Source organism: Coregonus lavaretus, assembly GCF_964263955.1.
Source record: "Coregonus lavaretus genome assembly, chromosome: 40".
Taxonomy (NCBI): domain Eukaryota; kingdom Metazoa; phylum Chordata; class Actinopteri; order Salmoniformes; family Salmonidae; genus Coregonus; species Coregonus lavaretus.
Genome location: NC_140027.1, coordinates 3,270,480 through 3,286,894, shown reverse-complemented (window position 1 = coordinate 3,286,894; position 16,415 = coordinate 3,270,480).

The following is a 16,415-nucleotide window of genomic DNA, read 5'->3' as shown; positions in this document are numbered from 1 at the left end:
GTATACATACTTAAGTAAAAGTACTTTAAAGTACTACTTTTTTATTTCACCTTTATTTAACCAGGTAAGCCAGTTGAGAACAAGTTCTCATTTACAACTGCGACCTGGCCAAGATAAAGCAAAGCAGTGCGATAAAAACAACAAACACAGAGTTACATATGGAATAAACAAAACGTACAGTCAATAACACTATAGAAAATCTATATACAGTGTGTGCAAATGTAGTAAGTTATGGAGGTAAGGCAATAAATAGGCCATAGTGCAAAATAATTACAGTTTAGTGTTAACACTGGAGTGATAGATGTGCAGAAGATGATGTACAAATAGAGATACTGGGGTGCAAATGAGCAAAATAAATAACAATGTAAATAACAATATGGGGATGAGGTAGTTGGGTGGGCTAATTACAGATGGGCTGTGTACAAGTGCAGTGATCGGTAAGCTGCTCTGACAACTGATGCTTTAAGATAGTGAGGGAGATAAGTGTCTCCTGCTTCAGAGATTTTTGCAGTTCGTTCCAGTCATTTGCAGCAGAGAACTGGAAGGAATGGCGGCCAAAGGAGGTGTTGGCTTTGGGGATGACCAGTGAGATATACCTGCTGGAACGCATACTACGGGTGGGTGTTGCTATGGTGACCAATGAGCTAAGATAAGGCGGGGATTTGCCTAGAAGAGAATTATAAACAGTGGGTTTGGCGACGAATATGTAGTGAGGGCCAGCCAACGAGAGCGTACAGGTCACAATGGTGGGTAGTATATGGGGCTTTGGTGACAAAACGGATGGCACTATGATAGACTACATCCAATTTGCTGAGTAGAGTGTTGGAAGCTATTTTGTAAATAACATCGCCGAAGTCAAGGATCGGTAGGATAGTCAGTTTTATGAGGGCATGTTTAGCAGCATGAGTGAAGGAGGCTTTGTTGCGAAATAGGAAGCCGATTCTAGATTTAACTTTGGATTGGAGATGCTTAATGTGAGTCTGGAAGGAGAGTTTACGGTCTAATCAGACACCTAGGTATTTGTAGTTGTCCACATATTCTAAGTCAGACCCGCCGAGAGTAGTGATTCTAGTCGGGCGGGCGGGTGCAAGCAGCGTTCGATTGAAGAGCATGCATTTAGTTTTACTAGCGTTTAAGAGCAGTTGGAGGCCACGGAAGGAGTGTTGTATGGCATTGAAGCTCGTTTGGAGGTTTGTTATTTTTATTTGATTTATTTCACCTTTATTTAACCAGGTAAGCCAGTTGAGAACAAGTTCTCATTTACAAATGCGACCTGGCCAAGATAAAGCAAAGCAGTGCGATAAAAACAACAACACAGAGTTACATATAGGGTAAAACAAAACATAAAGTCAAAAATACAACAGAAGATATATATACAGTGTGTGCAAATGTAGCAAGTTATGGAGGTAAGGCAATGAAGGGCCAGATGTATACAAAATGGTGTCGTTTGCGTAGAGGTGGATCTGAGAGTCATCAGCAGCAAGAGCGACATCATTGATATACACAGAGAATAGAGTCGGCCCAAGAATTTAACCCTGTGGCACCCCCATAGAGACTGCCAGAGGTCCAGACAACAGGCCCTCCGATTTGACACATTGAAATCTATCTGAGAAGTAGTTGGTGAACCAGGCGAGGCAGTCATTTGAGAAACCAAGGCTATTTAGTCTGCCAATAAGAATGCGGTGATTGACAGAGTCAAAAGCCTTGGCTAGGTCAATAAAGACGGCTGCACAGTACTGTCTTTTATTAATCGCGGTTATTATATTGTTTAGGACCTTGAGCATGGCTGAGGTGCACCCATGACCAGCTCGGAAACCAGATTGCATAGCGGAGAAGGTACGGTGGGATTCGAAATGGTCGGTGATCTGTTTGTTAACTTGGCTTTCAAATACTTTCGAAAGGCAGGGCAGGATGGATATAGGTCTGTAACAGTTTGGATCTAGAGTGTCACCCCCTTTGAAGAGGGGGATGAATGCGGCAGCTTTCCAATCTCTGGGGATCTCAGATGATACGAAAGAGAGGTTGAACAGGCTAGTAATAGGGGTTGCAACAATTTCAGCGGCTAATTTTAGAAAGAAAGGGTCCAGATTGTCTAGCCCAGCTGATTTGTAGGGGTCCAGATTTTGCAGCTCTTTCAGGACATCAGCTATCTGAATTTGGGTGAAGGAGAGGCGGGTGGGGGGGGGGGGGGTGGCATGGGCAAGTTGCAGCGGAGGGTGCAGAGCTGGTGGCCGGGGTAGGGGTAGCCAGGTGAAAAGCATGGCCAGCCATAGCAAAATGCTTATTGAAATTCTCGATTATTGTAGATTTATCGGTGGTGACAGTGTATCCTAGCCTCAGTGCAGGAAACTGATTGTGTATATTGGTTCCTGACTTCCCTGAAAAGTTGCATATCGCGGGTGCTGTTCGATGTTAATGCAGTACGCCACAGGGTGTTTTTGTGCTGGTCAAGGGCAGTCAAGTCTGGGGTGAACCAGGGGCTATATCTGTTCTTAGTTCTGCATTTTTTGAATGGGGCATGCTTATTTAAGATGGAGAGGAAAGCACTTTTGAAGAACATCCAGGCATCCTCTACTGACGGAATGAGGTCAATATCCATCCAGGATACCCGGGCCCGGTCAATTAGAAAGGCCTGCTCGCTGAAGTGTTTTAGGGAGCGTTTGACAGTGATGAGGGGTGGTTGTTTGACCGCGGACCCATTACGGACGCAGGCAATGAGGCAGTGATTGCTGAGATCCTGGTTGAAGACAGCGGAGGTGTATTTAGAGGGTAAATTAGTCAGGATGATATCTATGAGGGTGCCCATGTTTACGGATTTAGGGTTGTACCTGGTAGATTCCTTGATCATTTGTGTGAGATTGAGGGCATTTAGTTTAGATTGTAGGATGGCCGGGGTGTTAAGCATATCCCAGTTTAGGTCACCAAGCAGTACGAACTCTGAGGATAGATGGGGGGCAAGCAATTTACATATGGTGTCCAGGCACAACTGGGGGCTGAGGGTGGTCTGTAGCAAGCAGCAACAGTGAGAGACTTATTTCTGGAAAGGTGGATTTTTTGAAGTAGAAGCTCAAACTGTTTGGGCACAGACCTGGATAGTATGTTAGAGCTCTGCAGGCTATCTCTACAGTAGATTGCAACTCCACCCCCTTTGGCAGTTCTATCTAGATGTAAAATGTTGTAGTTGGGGATGGACATTTCTGAATTTTTGGTGGCCTTCCTAAGCCAGGATTCAGACACTGCTAGAAGATCAGGGTTGACAGAGTGTGCTAACGCAGTGAATAACTCAAACTTGAGGAGGAGGCTTCTGATGTTGACATGCAAGAATCCAAGGCTTTTACGGTTACAGAAGTCAACAAATGATAGCACCTGGGGAGTAGAAGTGATACTGGGGGCTACAGGGCCTGGGTTAACCTCTACATCACCAGAGGAACAGAGGAATAGAATAAGGATACGGCTAAAGGCTTTAAGAACTGGTCTTCTAGTGCGTTGGTACAGAGAATAAAAGGGTCAGATTCCGGGCGTTGTAGAATAGATTCAGATTCATTATGTACAGACAAGGATATGGAAGGATATGAGTACAGTGGAGGTACACCTAAGCATTGGTTAACAATGAAAGAGGTAGCATCAATGGAGGTACCGATTGAGCCGGTCTCCACGTGTATGGGGGGTGGGACAAAGGAGCTCTCTGAGGCTGGTTGAGCGGGACTGGAGGTTCTACAGTGAAATAGTACAATAAGAACTAGCCCAAATAGCAATAGGCAAGGTATATTGACATGGGAGAGAGGCATAACGCAATCACAGATGTTATTCGAGAGGGCTAAGACAACAACTGGTAATGACGACGAAAGTTTGGGCTGAGGCTAAACAGATAAACAGGATAGGGTACCGTGTAAAGGAACAGTCCAGCAGGCATCAGCTGTGTAGCTGAGTGATCATAAGGTCCAGTGAACAGCAATAGCTAAGTCCGGGAGCAGTTTGTAGGCTGCTACAGCACAGGCGAGCAGAGCAGGAGGCACGGCTGTTGATTGGGCGTGCTAGCGTGCCGGGGCTAGCAGATGGATCTTCGTGGTCGTCGCAACGGGAAGCCTGTTGAAACCACATCAGACGATTACGGTGGCGGTGGAAGAAAGGCCTATGCGGGCACGAACTCGCCCTGCTTATCTGGGGGACTACTTAACCTCTTTTCATTCTTAGGCTCCGTTAGGTGTCTTAGTCAACCTCCAGGTTAATGGACTGAACTGGCTAGTTTGGAGAGTCCATCCGTTTAAGGGTTAATGTTTATTTCTTACAGGTATCACTCTAGGTTCTTGCCCTATGGACATTTTATATGTGGTACCAGTCCCTGGTTTTGGAAAGGGGGGGGAAATGTTATGTATGGTACGACGTGCTGTACGTCGTACTGTACGTTGTTATGGTTTACGACAGTGTGCTGCGTTACGGATGAATGGGTTGTCAGAATGCGTGGCACATGTCATTAAACGACAGAGTGATGTTCAATGTGAAACTGTGCAGATGTCCGTTCTTCTACAACTAGGCTAGATATAACATTGGCGACGAAGATGGCTGAATTCAGTTTACCACCGCCAGCACCATTCCTCGCCGTGCCTGGCGAACCTCCAGTCCCGTGGAATAGCTTGATAGTTTTAACACTTACCTAGAAGCTATGGACTTTTCTACAATCTCCGACAAGCGGAGGACAGCACTGCTCCGTCACTGCCTTGGTACAGAGGGACAGAGGATTTTCAGAGCGCTTGGATCGGCTCCTACATTCACTGCTGCAGTCAGCCTCTTACGGAACCACTTCGCCGGGAAAGAGCGAGTGCTCCTCCGACGCTACCGGCTACGGAAGAGACACCAACGGCCGGGTGAGTCCATTCAAAGCTACGTGGCTAATCTGAGGGATTTGGCTAGCTCTTGTAACTACGAGATCATCAGGGATCAGTTGATAGAGGGGACGTTATGTGAAAAGACAAGGGAGAAACTGCTTTTGGAATCGGATAATTTACAACTAGATGGAGCTATTAAAATAGCACTCCAGGTTGAAGCGGCGTTGGAATGCTATTCTATGCTAACAGACAGCTCTGCAGCATACACTCGGCCCCCAGCCATTCTCACACAGCAGCTTCAGCCCGAGCAGGCGCACTACAACGATCACGCGCTGCGCACGCCCTCCCGCGTCGATAGCTGCATGGACACAGACACCGACATGCCCGTGCAGCAGGCACACAGACAAACAAACAGAAGTAGCTGTGGCAACTGTGGGGCTAGCTCTCACAATTCAAGGGCTTCAAACTGCCCAGCCCGTGGGAAAATATGCAAGAACTGTTCAAAATACAATCACTTTGCGAAAGTGTGTCGTTCTGCCCCTGCTACTAGCTCCACCCAGAACAGGCCCTTCGTTTCATCTCACTCTCAACATGAACACACGGAAATCCGAACCGTCTCCACCAACCATGTGTCATTCAGGACATGCACTGTGCAGCTGGGTGAGGTGGGTTTGCCTTTGCTGCTGGATACTGGCGCTGCGGTGTCGTTGCTCAACCTTGCCACTTACTACAAGTTTTTCAGTCACCTACCACTCCAACAGCCCTCCACTGCCCTGTGTGGGTACGGTAGATCTAAGATAGACATTCTAGGCACCCTCCAGGTCCCAGTACACTACGGCACCAAACATCTGCCATCATTCACATTTCATGTTGCAAAGCGGGGTGCCAACCTTCTGGGCCTCGACCTCTTCACAGGCTTGGGATTCACACTGAGAGATGACAGTGGGTCAGCTATCTACCAGGTTACCTGCACATGGCAACAGAACTGGCCGACTCTGTTTGATGGACTGGGCTGCCTCACAGCCTTTACTCACAGGCCCCTAGTGAATCCGGAAGTGACCCCAGTCATGCAGCCCCTGCGGCGCATTCCCTTTGCACTGCGTGATGACGTCACAAAAGATCTCCAGTCACAGTTGGATGCAGGCATCATTGAGCCAGTCAACGCTGCCCCCTGGATTTCAAACTTGGTCATTGCAACCAAAAAGTCCGGTGGAATCCGGACCTGTGTGGATCTCCGTGCTGTGAACAAGGCCGTTGTCCCGGATAAGTACCCCTTGCCTACAGCTGAGGAGCTGACCGCACAATTCCATGGCTCCACGATCTTCACGAAGCTTGACCTCCGTCAGGGTTATCTTCAGGTACCCCTCCATGCAGCTAGCAGAGACCTCACGGCCTTTGTCACACATGCTGGCGTGTTCAGATATACACGCATGCCTTTTGGACTTAGCTCCGCCCCCAGCTGCTTCCAGAAGGTGATGAGCACCATCCTCGCTGGAATACCTGGGGTGGCGGTCTATCTGGATGACATCGTGGTCCACGGCCCTGACCTCCACATCCATGATTATCGACTCCACAGAGTATTCAGTGCTCTACTGCGGAACAACCTGACCCTGAACGGTGGAAAGTGCACCTTTGCAGCTCCAGCCGTCGAGTTTGTGGGCTTCCGCCTGTCGGCCAAAGGCATTGCCCCACTCATGTCGAACATTGAAGCCGTCCACCGGATCCCGGAACCGACCTCAGCCTCTCAGGTGGCCTCATTCTTGGGCATGACAGCTTACTACCTCCGGTTTCTGCCCCACTACTCTCAGACCACAGCGCCCCTTCGCCAGCTCCTCAAGAAGGATGAGCCATGGGCCTGGACGGCAGCCTGCTCAGACGCGGTCCGCTCACTGAAGAGCCAGCTCACCACAGCCCCAGTCTTGGCTCACTTTGACCCCGTCTGCCACACCATTGTCACATGTGACGCCTCAGCTGGAGCACTAGGAGCTGTCCTCTCACAGCTGCAGAATGGCATTGAGAGGCCCGTCGCCTTCGCCTCAAGGGCCCTGAGCCCCACAGAACAACGGTACTCTGTGGGCGAACGAGAAGCACTGGCCTGTGTCTGGGCGTGCGAAAGGTGGCACCTCTACCTATATGGCCGTCTGTTCACACTCCGAACCGACCACCAGTCCCTCACAACGCTACAGTCAGCATCAGGAACTGGCCACAAGCCACTTCGGCTGCACAGATGGGCCGACCGCCTCAGACAGTATGACTATCAGCTGAAGTTCACTCCGGGGAGGGATAACGTGGTGGCAGACCTCCTCTCACGCTCCTTTGACGCTCCTACTCCGACCATCTTGCCAGACGACAACGAAACAGAGCTTGTACAAATGCTCTACGCTCCTCTTCAGTCAGTCGTCTCACTGGAGGAGCTGAAGCAAGCATCGGAACAGGATCCCACACTGTCTACCCTGCGCACCTACATACGCACTGGATGGCCAGCACATGTGCCGGAAGAGCTGGCGACTTTCGCCAGAGTGAAGCACGAACTTTCTTGCTGGGAAGAAGTCTGTGTCTCTCGAGGGTTTTGCACTGTGGTCCCGAGTGGCCTGCGTGCGCGTGTTCTATCCATGGCGCACGAGGGTCACTTGGGCATAGTCAAGGTCAAACAGCGATGTCGAGACCTTGTGTGGTGGCCAGGCATCGACCACGACATTGAAGCCCTGGTCAGGGATTGTGCTGCATGCCTCCTCAGTGGGAAAACAGTACAGTCCGCCCCACCCCCCCTGCAGCCTCTCGCATGGCTGTCCCACCCCTGGGAGCACATCCAACTGGACATCTGTGGCGAGATCCATGGACACGCAGTCCCTCACCATCAGCGCTTCCTGGTGGTGGTGTATGACCTCCACTCTAAGTGGCCAGAAGTGGTTCCTGTCAGAACTGTCACAGCACAGGCCATCGTGGACATCCTAGACAGCCTGTTCACAAGGTGGGGCCTACCCCTCACCCTTACCACGGACAATGGGCCCCAGCTAACCTCTGCCGAGTTCTCCTCATATCTCAGCAACAAGGGAATCAAACACATCCGCACGGCCTACTACAACCCACAAGCTAACGGAGGGGTGGAACGCTTCAACCAAACGCTGAAGAACGGCATCAGAGCGCACCTGGTCCAGGGGTGCACGTTCCAAACTGCTTTGAATCAAACGCTAATGCACTACAGAGCAAGCAAACACACAACAACACAGGTCTCCCCGGCATCCCTCATGCTAGGTCGTGAGATGGAACTGCCACTGGACAGACTCAGAACACAGAGAGTAGCAGAACCGGCGACTAGGCGCACCCAAGAACAGCAGGCAGTGACCAGGCACCAAAGAGCAATGAAACAGCGTTTTGACAAGGCACACAGGGTGAAGAAGTCGATCATTCAAGTGTCAGACTGGGTCCGAGCCCGACGGCTTCAGCGGTGCAACAAAATGGCCTCATTCTGGTCGGACCCCTTGCAGGTCAGTCGACAACTGGGGCCCGCCACATTCATGATGAGCAATGGATCACGCTGGCACGCCAGCCGCCTCAGAAAAGTCCCTGCCCCTCAAGGAACACGAAGGCACACAAAACAGACATGCAGGCCAGAGACGCCACCGGATGGACCTCCTCCACCACTACCACCTGAGCCCCAGCCTCTGTGGGTTCCCCAAGGGCCAGAGCCACAAGCGGTGGCGGTGGAAGAAAGGCCTATGCGGGCACGAACTCGCCCTGCTTATCTGGGGGACTACTTAACCTCTTTTCATTCTTAGGCTCCGTTAGGTGTCTTAGTCAACCTCCAGGTTAATGGACTGAACTGGCTAGTTTGGAGAGTCCATCCGTTTAAGGGTTAATGTTTATTTCTTACAGGTATCACTCTAGGTTCTTGCCCTATGGACATTTTATATGTGGTACCAGTCCCTGGTTTTGGAAAGGGGGGGGAAATGTTATGTATGGTACGACGTGCTGTACGTCGTACTGTACGTTGTTATGGTTTACGACAGTGTGCTGCGTTACGGATTAATGGGTTGTCAGAATGCGTGGCACATGTCATTAAACGACAGAGTGATGTTCAATGTGAAACTGTGCAGATGTCCGTTCTTCTACAACTAGGCTAGATATAACAGGTAGGCTTCTATTTGCCATTTTAGTCTACAAGCTGTGACATCATTTATAGAAGTCTGCTGTTTTTAGAAATGTATTCTAATTATTTTAGCAGTTTTTTCACAGCAAACATGAATACTAAATGAGCCCACTGAATGCATAGAAGTACATTTCCGCGTTCGTATGCTTAGACATGTCTGACCCCTGATAGATCTCACAACGCCTGGATAGGTATTTTAAGTATCAGCTAACCACATTATACGTTGTAGCAATTTGTCAGTTGATGACAGTCAATGACATACCATGTAACCATTGGTTGATGCATTCAACGTCTGAGCAGGGGAACGCGACCATTGGGATGGTTCAACGTTGCAGCCGACTGCTGAATGACTGATCTACAAACCACCTTGCATCATAAATAACTATTCATTATTGTTTGTAGATCAGTCACCATTTACCAACAATACATCATGGATTTGAAGTGAATATTATCTAAAATGCTTGAAAGTATGTGTGGTTTGGATAAAGTAGTCCATTGCATAGCTGCCATTTTAGGTGTGCCTGAACTTAATTGGTTGCTACCAAGATGATTGCTCAGGTTGAAGCCAGGTGTGGTGAGTTAGGTAATTAGCGAGCAGCTCACACATGCTTTCAGTCTCTGAGTAGTAGCTCTAATCATGTTCTACTTGATGCAGCTCTATGTCTTTTAAACTAAAGTCTACTTGACTAAATATAGTAATTTAAACAAATGAATGTAATTAACTGAAATATTTTTTTTCATAGTATTGCCTGGTCTAATTAACAAAGTAAAGTTCAGCTAATTAAATGTACACGCTCATTGGTTAATCGATATGGGATTGGTTTAGGTGCTATGGTAGAAATGCTGTCCTTTTCTCTCAGCTTAGGGTTGAACACCATTTTACAATGTGCTCCATAGCAGTTTGTTGTGTCCTGTATGTACAGGAAGTTGATTTAGGCTGACCTGGTAGACTCTCTTTAGTCCCAGTAAGGGGGAGAGTTAGGCTCTGTTTAGAGCTAATAAAGGGGTAATCTCTAGTTATGCTGTTTAGCATAGACAGGTTGGTTGTTTAGGAAAAAAAACTGATGCACGCGCAACTATGGGGCAAAACAGACTGGGTTGGCCTAGATCATGGTTTCCCAAACTCGGTCCTACCCTAGCACTACACAGCTGATTCAAATAATCAAAGCTTGATGATGAGTTGGTTATTTGAATCAGTAGTGTAGTGTTAGGCCAAAAACCAAAATGGGGGGGGGGGGGGGGGGGGGTCTGCGGGTTTTCACTCCTCCCTTTTACTTGATAAAATAAGGTCACTAATTAGTAAGGAACTCCCCTCACCTGGTTGTCTAGGTCTTAATTGAAAGGAAAAACCAAAAACCCGCAGACACTAGGCCCTCCATGGAATGAGTTTGACACCCCTGGCCTATTTAGGCATAGTCTTAGCTGCAGTAGGAACACTATTGCGGGGCTGAGCTTTAGACTCGCTGTCATTTTTGTACGTTTTTGTGTCCTGAATATTACTGCTATGGACAACTGTTTTTCAAGACAAGCCATGTGTCCTGAAATTCTTCATCTGCAATAAATTCAAGTATTGCTTTTCTACAACCACGGGTCCTCCTCATTCCCACCTATCACCTCCCTTGGCTACTCTGGGTCTGCTATTCTACAACCTGTAATTTTCTAGCAGCTTTATCTCGCTGCTTGCCTCCTGTGTCTTTGTCAGTAAGGCCAACCACAATCTCTCCAAAACATCGTAGGTGTTAGTTTCACTCAGCTGCATGTGGCTCCAAGGTAGAGAGAGACTAGCTGTAGGTTAATATGTATATTTGATGCCTTTCTAGTTATGTATAGATAAAATGTATTCATAAGTACTGTATGTTTTTGTACAGGTGTACTGTATATTCAGCTGAATGAGAAATATTTGTTTGTATAGATTATTTTTCTTCGATACCTTGAAAGTGGAAATGAAATGGGAGCTCAAACTCTCTAACTGGATTCCAAGTGTTTCTGCCCTATCTTTCCTGTCCTCTTACCGGGACAAACCTGCCTTTTAACAGTTTCTCACCTCCCTTATTTACATATAAGTTGAAGTTAATGGGTATCTTCAACCTAGATCTACAAAAGGGTACATGCCATGGTTGCAAGACAACAGAATGAACAGGAAAACAACAACTAAGAATATAAGGCTGCTTCACCACACTTTTGACACAGTTGATATTAATATACTTTATGACTGTATTAACGCATACGTCAGGGGTAAGCAAATAGATTCAGCTGCTGGGTGATTTTTGTCGGAGCAAATGGCAGCGGGGCCGGAAAGTAATTACAATAATTTGTACATTGCAAATAGACCACCACTGACTATGCCCAAAAAGAGATTGTGTTTGAAAATAACAATCATTGCATACCTTGATTGCACTGAGACATTCTCTTGAATTGATGGCGATTATAGTATTTTTTGATCCCCCACTCGCGGACCGATTTTGGCACGCGGGCCACCTGTTGCCGACCCATGACATCTTCGTTGGTAGTATAGGCTCTAGGCTGACTTTTGCCCAAAATATAATTATGTAGGCCCTAATACTTTGTTTGAAATTCAAACAGAAGCTATTGCAGTTCAAAACAAATGTTAATTTCGTGACAAAACTTGTGATGTTCTATGCAACGGTTATGTGGCCCTCAGACTTTTAATGTCTAGCCTAGTATAGGCCTATATAAGAACTCATTCAGTGTACATGAGAACTCATAGTAAACAGTGTCCATAAGAGCTCATACAATACCAACAATAACTCATATAGTGTACATAAGAACTCCTATAGTACCAATAAGAACTCAGTGTACATAAGAGCTCATATAGTACCAATAAGAACTCATACAGTATACATAAGAGCTCATATAGCACCAATAAGAACTCATACAGTATACATACTTAAGTAAAAGTACTTTAAAGTACTACTTTTTTATTTCACCTTTATTTAACCAGGTAAGCCAGTTGAGAACAAGTTCTCATTTACAACTGCGACCTGGCCAAGATAAAGCAAAGCAGTGCGATAAAAACAACAAACACAGAGTTACATATGGAATAAACAAAACGTACAGTCAATAACACTATAGAAAATCTATATACAGTGTGTGCAAATGTAGTAAGTTATGGAGGTAAGGCAATAAATAGGCCATAGTGCAAAATAATTACAGTTTAGTGTTAACACTGGAGTGATAGATGTGCAGAAGATGATGTACAAATAGAGATACTGGGGTGCAAATGAGCAAAATAAATAACAATGTAAATAACAATATGGGGATGAGGTAGTTGGGTGGGCTAATTACAGATGGGCTGTGTACAAGTGCAGTGATCGGTAAGCTGCTCTGACAACTGATGCTTTAAGATAGTGAGGGAGGTAAGTGTCTCCTGCTTCAGAGATTTTTGCAGTTCGTTCCAGTCATTTGCAGCAGAGAACTGGAAGGAATGGCGGCCAAAGGAGGTGTTGGCTTTGGGGATGACCAGTGAGATATACCTGCTGGAACGCATACTACGGGTGGGTGTTGCTATGGTGACCAATGAGCTAAGATAAGGCGGGGATTTGCCTAGAAGAGAATTATAAACAGTGGGTTTGGCGACGAATATGTAGTGAGGGCCAGCCAACGAGAGCGTACAGGTCACAATGGTGGGTAGTATATGGGGCTTTGGTGACAAAACGGATGGCACTATGATAGACTACATCCAATTTGCTGAGTAGAGTGTTGGAAGCTATTTTGTAAATAACATCGCCGAAGTCAAGGATCGGTAGGATAGTCAGTTTTATGAGGGCATGTTTAGCAGCATGAGTGAAGGAGGCTTTGTTGCGAAATAGGAAGCCGATTCTAGATTTAACTTTGGATTGGAGATGCTTAATGTGAGTCTGGAAGGAGAGTTTACGGTCTAATCAGACACCTAGGTATTTGTAGTTGTCCACATATTCTAAGTCAGACCCGCCGAGAGTAGTGATTCTAGTCGGGCGGGCGGGTGCAAGCAGCGTTCGATTGAAGAGCATGCATTTAGTTTTACTAGCGTTTAAGAGCAGTTGGAGGCCACGGAAGGAGTGTTGTATGGCATTGAAGCTCGTTTGGAGGTTTGTTATTTTTATTTGATTTATTTCACCTTTATTTAACCAGGTAAGCCAGTTGAGAACAAGTTCTCATTTACAAATGCGACCTGGCCAAGATAAAGCAAAGCAGTGCGATAAAAACAACAACACAGAGTTACATATAGGGTAAAACAAAACATAAAGTCAAAAATACAACAGAAGATATATATACAGTGTGTGCAAATGTAGCAAGTTATGGAGGTAAGGCAATGAAGGGCCAGATGTATACAAAATGGTGTCGTTTGCGTAGAGGTGGATCTGAGAGTCATCAGCAGCAAGAGCGACATCATTGATATACACAGAAAATAGAGTCGTCCCAAGAATTTAACCCTGTGGCACCCCCATAGAGACTGCCAGAGGTCCAGACAACAGGCCCTCCGATTTGACACATTGAAATCTATCTGAGAAGTAGTTGGTGAACCAGGCGAGGCAGTCATTTGAGAAACCAAGGCTATTTAGTCTGCCAATAAGAATGCGGTGATTGACAGAGTCAAAAGCCTTGGCTAGGTCAATAAAGACGGCTGCACAGTACTGTCTTTTATTAATCGCGGTTATTATATTGTTTAGGACCTTGAGCATGGCTGAGGTGCACCCATGACCAGCTCGGAAACCAGATTGCATAGCGGAGAAGGTACGGTGGGATTCGAAATGGTCGGTGATCTGTTTGTTAACTTGGCTTTCAAATACTTTCGAAAGGCAGGGCAGGATGGATATAGGTCTGTAACAGTTTGGATCTAGAGTGTCACCCCCTTTGAAGAGGGGGATGAATGCGGCAGCTTTCCAATCTCTGGGGATCTCAGATGATACGAAAGAGAGGTTGAACAGGCTAGTAATAGGGGTTGCAACAATTTCAGCGGCTAATTTTAGAAAGAAAGGGTCCAGATTGTCTAGCCCAGCTGATTTGTAGGGGTCCAGATTTTGCAGCTCTTTCAGGACATCAGCTATCTGAATTTGGGTGAAGGAGAGGCGGGTGGGGGGGGGGGGGTGGCATGGGCAAGTTGCAGCGGAGGGTGCAGAGCTGGTGGCCGGGGTAGGGGTAGCCAGGTGAAAAGCATGGCCAGCCATAGCAAAATGCTTATTGAAATTCTCGATTATTGTAGATTTATCGGTGGTGACAGTGTATCCTAGCCTCAGTGCAGGAAACTGATTGTGTATATTGGTTCCTGACTTCCCTGAAAAGTTGCATATCGCGGGTGCTGTTCGATGTTAATGCAGTACGCCACAGGGTGTTTTTGTGCTGGTCAAGGGCAGTCAAGTCTGGGGTGAACCAGGGGCTATATCTGTTCTTAGTTCTGCATTTTTTGAATGGGGCATGCTTATTTAAGATGGAGAGGAAAGCACTTTTGAAGAACATCCAGGCATCCTCTACTGACGGAATGAGGTCAATATCCATCCAGGATACCCGGGCCCGGTCAATTAGAAAGGCCTGCTCGCTGAAGTGTTTTAGGGAGCGTTTGACAGTGATGAGGGGTGGTTGTTTGACCGCGGACCCATTACGGACGCAGGCAATGAGGCAGTGATTGCTGAGATCCTGGTTGAAGACAGCGGAGGTATATTTAGAGGGTAAATTAGTCAGGATGATATCTATGAGGGTGCCCATGTTTACGGATTTAGGGTTGTACCTGGTAGATTCCTTGATCATTTGTGTGAGATTGAGGGCATTTAGTTTAGATTGTAGGATGGCCGGGGTGTTAAGCATATCCCAGTTTAGGTCACCAAGCAGTACGAACTCTGAGGATAGATGGGGGGCAAGCAATTTACATATGGTGTCCAGGCACAACTGGGGGCTGAGGGTGGTCTGTAGCAAGCAGCAACAGTGAGAGACTTATTTCTGGAAAGGTGGATTTTTAGAAGTAGAAGCTCAAACTGTTTGGGCACAGACCTGGATAGTATGTTAGAGCTCTGCAGGCTATCTCTACAGTAGATTGCAACTCCACCCCCTTTGGCAGTTCTATCTAGATGTAAAATGTTGTAGTTGGGGATGGACATTTCTGAATTTTTGGTGGCCTTCCTAAGCCAGGATTCAGACACTGCTAGAAGATCAGGGTTGACAGAGTGTGCTAACGCAGTGAATAACTCAAACTTGAGGAGGAGGCTTCTGATGTTGACATGCAAGAATCCAAGGCTTTTACGGTTACAGAAGTCAACAAATGATAGCACCTGGGGAGTAGAAGTGATACTGGGGGCTACAGGGCCTGGGTTAACCTCTACATCACCAGAGGAACAGAGGAATAGAATAAGGATACGGCTAAAGGCTTTAAGAACTGGTCTTCTAGTGCGTTGGTACAGAGAATAAAAGGGTCAGATTCCGGGCGTTGTAGAATAGATTCAGATTCATTATGTACAGACAAGGATATGGAAGGATATGAGTACAGTGGAGGTACACCTAAGCATTGGTTAACGATGAAAGAGGTAGCATCAATGGAGGTACCGATTGAGCCGGTCTCCACGTGTATGGGGGTGGGACAAAGGAGCTCTCTGAGGCTGGTTGAGCGGGACTGGAGGTTCTACAGTGAAATAGTACAATAAGAACTAGCCCAAATAGCAATAGGCAAGGTATATTGACATGGGAGAGAGGCATAACGCAATCACAGGTGTTATTCGAGAGGGCTAAGACAACAACTGGTAATGACGGCGAAAGTTTGGGCTGAGGCTAAACAGATAAACAGGATAGGGTACCGTGTAAAGGAACAGTCCAGCAGGCATCAGCTGTGTAGCTGAGTGATCATAAGGTCCAGTGAACAGCAATAGCTAAGTCCGGGAGCAGTTTGTAGGCTGCTACAGCACAGGCGAGCAGAGCAGGAGGCACGGCTGTTGATTGCGCGTGCTAGCGTGCCGGGGCTAGCAGATGGATCTTCGTGGTCGTCGCAACGGGAAGCCTGTTGAAACCACATCAGACGATTACGTCGGCAGACCAGTCGTGATGGATCGGTGGGGCTCCGTGTCGACACTAGGAGGTCCCGTCCGGTTGACAGAGAGGTAGATAGCCGGGAGATGGGCCTGGCTCGAGGCTAGCTCAAGGCTAACTGGTGCATCGGGACAGTGGTGAATTAGCCAACAACAGCCATTCGGTTGCAGCTAGCTAGTTGCGATGATCCGGTGTTAAGGTCCAGTGACTCAGTGATTCCGGCAGAAAATCCGATATGCTCTGGGTGAATAGCACGCTGTGCAGACCGATAATTGTCCAGGCTAGAGCTGGCTGGTAGGTAGTGCAGGCCACGGACAGTGGTGAAGACCGCTAACGGTGGCTAATAGCAAGTAGCTAGTTAGCTGGCTAGTTTCAGCCGTAGGTTCTTGATAAAAATAAATAAATAATAGAATCCGTTCCACATTGGG